Source organism: Buceros rhinoceros, unplaced genomic scaffold (assembly GCF_000710305.1).
Source record: "Buceros rhinoceros silvestris isolate BGI_N320 unplaced genomic scaffold, ASM71030v1 scaffold13910, whole genome shotgun sequence".
NCBI lineage: Eukaryota > Metazoa > Chordata > Aves > Bucerotiformes > Bucerotidae > Buceros > Buceros rhinoceros.
The window spans coordinates 24,233-27,525 of NW_010391406.1; the positions used below are offsets into that span (position 1 = coordinate 24,233).

Genomic DNA, 3,293 nt, shown 5'->3' on the forward strand with positions numbered 1-3,293 from the left:
GCGGAGGTGTGCTGGGGTCGCCCCCCAGCCAGGGGAACAGCCCTGCAGGGGCTGCAGGAGATGGGGCTCAGCTTGTGGCCAGCCCTCACTGCTCCTCTGGCACAGGGAGCCCAGATGTGTGAGGTCAGGATGCTCGGCATGGTGGCTCAGGCGTGGCAATGAGCCAGGAGGAACCGGGCCAACCTCCCCCCTCCAAGCAGCGTGACCCCAGCCCGGACCATGAAGTCTCCACAGCGAGGGCAGGTCCTGTCCAGAGCACAGCAGCCTCTGGAGAGAGCCTCGGGAGACCGAGACAGGGACCTGTGCCCATGCAGGCGTCAGGAGGATCTCCCTGCCAGCAGCCCTGGTGGTTCAGGGCGCTGAGGTGCCTGCTCCAAGCAGAGCACTCACAGTCACAGCCTGCACCGAGGGCAGTCAGGAATACAGCTCAGCAGCAACGGAGGCAACCTGTGTCCTGGCACCCCAGAGACAAGCCCTTCAGCCCAGGCTGAGAAGCACCGACTCTCCTGCCAGCCACCCCCACACGTGTCACAGAGCCCTGCCAGAGCCAGTAAACCTCCACACCGGCGTGGAGGCAGACGCTGCTCCAGCTCATGGTCTGTCTTCTCTGAATCGCAGCACTGAGCCCCCTCCCAGGACGGCAGCTGAGCAGACACTGGCCTGTGCCTTCGGCCAGAGGGAGGTTATGCCCGTGATCACCACAAACACTGGGAAGATGCAGGTCCTCGTCCCACTGGTGACCACAGCGGTCACCACCACCTCCAGGGGCCTGCCCGGAGGCTCTGCCCCACTGGGCCACTGTCCTCTGTGCTCAGGTCGCAGAGGAGATTCAGTCCAGCTTCCAGGGAATCCCATCACTTTCTCACAAACACAAAAGGTGCGATGACGTGGTCCAGCCCCGTGGCATGCTTTGGGGTCAGGGCCACCTGGTCTGCCTGGCACCCAGCACCCACCACAACCTGCCTGCACAAGAGAACGTGCCCTTGTGGAAGGGCAAGAAGCACCAGCTCCCAACGCACCCAACCATCCTTGCCCTCTGCCAGGAACACTGTCAAGGGAGAGATTTCAAAGGGTTGGTGCCAGTTCCTGGGCTGAGCAACATCCCCCTCCTCTCTCACAGCCTTGTCACCCGTCCTCTCCACACCCCGGACTGCACAGCAGCAGAGGAACGGGTGGTTTCAAAACCATGTTGAGGTTTCACCCCTCCTTCATCAGAAAAATCACTGTTTGCCAGGGACCAGCGAAAAATCAAGCAGTTAGAACTCTGTTTTGGCTGTTCAGGCCAAAAATGCCCTGGCCATGCACCCACACTTCAATGAGAGGCCCTGAAACCGCGCTGCGAGCGCTGCTTCACCCCAGCAGTAACTCCCGCGGTATTGATTTGTGAGTCACAGTTAACAACTGCTTCATTCATGAACCGGTAGTTGGCTATGATTGGAAATAATTTAGAAGGAATTACGCCCCCATTACCTGCCACTTAGAGGACTCCCCGCAATCATTTCACCCGCACGCGGTGCTCGCCCTGCTGCCGCCGCTCGCCTCTCCCTCCCTGCGCTGCCCGGGGCCCCAGCCCCACTCCTTGCTCTGTCCTGGGCACTGGGCGCAGGGGACACACAGCTTGTTCCCTGCGGAGCTTCCACCCGGGCACCCACGGGTGCCTCCACCCAGTGGTCATTCCTCCTGGGGCGAGCTTGCTGGGGCGTCACCCAGAGGCTGAGGCGACAGAGCGAGAAGAGGCTTGAAGAGTGACTGCGGAGGGGGCAAGCTGCGAAGAGGACCCGCGGGCTGGACCTGCCAAGCAGCAGGGGCGGACCCAGGTCCTCCCGGCAGGTGCAGGTGAGAGGAGGAAGCACTGCAGGCTCAGGCGCCACTGGGACAGGGCAGCAGGAAAGGACAGAGCTTGTGGCACTCCCGGACTCCCCCACATGGTTTCCCCTGGCTGCACCATGTGTTTCGGAGTTACTAATTCGTCTTTTTTGCATGAAGTGACCCTTCACCAGCACTCTGCACGCTGACCCCCAGCAGCAACTGGATCCCCCCTCCTGGTACCCCCAGACCCTGCCATGCTTCTGCAGGAGGGACCAGGGTCTCCTGCTCGGCAGCTGGGGTCACTCCAAGACAATCCCCGTGTCTGGCAGAGACCTGCCCACCAGCTGCCCGCGGCAGCTCGCACTGCCATGGGCTGCTTTTAGTGAAGGCACAAGGGACCTGCCAGGGTGGCAACAAGCTCCTGGACAGGAGCCATGAGTGCCTCCAGGAGCCCAAGCACCACAGTCTGCTCTTCCCCAGGTTTCCCCTGCTTTGGTCCGGTCCCAAAGGTCCCAGCACAAGGGTGGACCTCTGTGACCTGCCCATATGGCAGTTTCTTGCTGGTGGAGCAGAGTTGTCATTAGGAGAAGCCGCTGGCTGCATCCCTCACCCCACGATCCTTCTCAGTGCCTGATTCTGCCTTTATATGGGCTTCATCCCTCTCTCCCCTGACTGCAGCCCCTCTCCTCCCCTCTCCACCTCCAGCCCCTCTGCCACAGCCCTCCCTGGGACCTTGAGGAGCCCTTCCCTCACGCTGCCAGCACTGTCTGCTTGATCTGCCCACCCCCATCTGCTCTGGCTCACTGGCCCACTATGACTCAGGGAATGCCAGAAGTGGCAGCACTGCCCAGCCCAGGTCACTGGGGTCACCGTCAGCCTGGCGTGGGAGCTCCACTGCCCCATGCCTTCTCCTGTCCACCACCAGCCCACGTCAATGGCACCGGTGCTGCCCTGGCTGCTCTAGGGCCTGGCTGTCAGCGAAGGCGCAAGGCTGTGGGAGATCAGGGGCTCAGCCCTCGCCCTGCATATGTGTCCTGGGGGCAGCCCCGGTGGGAGAGAGGCGGGCAAATCCCACACACCCTGGGACACCCACTCTGGTGACCATTTCCAGGGACGTGCCCTCGAGAAGGTCCATCAAACTGGTGGTTTTCTAACAGAAAGGTTTTGCTGAAAAGTTCCCAGCTGGCTCCTGTACTAACCCCATTACAGCAGAGAAATATTAACCCTGGGGGTTATCCACTGCACATGGGGAGGGCCCAGCCCCAGCCCCTATCCCTGCTCTGGGCAGGACTCTCCAAAAACACTTATTCTCTCCCATCCATGACAGTAAACCAAGTGACACTGGTGCTGTGCAGACCTGCTCTGCTGTCTGCACACATTCCCAATTAAAAAGACATCAGAGCTTCAGGCCAGCCAGTCTGCTAATTAAAAGGACGAGGAATTACCGGAGGCGGTGGCGCTGGGCTGTGCAGTACAAGGGAGTC

The 3,293-nt window shown here is 61.0% G+C and overlaps 1 protein-coding gene across 1 annotated transcript in view; it reads right to left on the minus strand.

Annotated features, from left to right (window-relative positions):
* Positions 1 to 3,293, minus strand: part of CHD6 (chromodomain helicase DNA binding protein 6) — a gene marked incomplete at its 5' end in the record, with an annotated part of 24,353 nt that overhangs the window by 19,849 nt on the left and 1,211 nt on the right. The gene's annotated exons all lie outside the window — the stretch shown is intronic.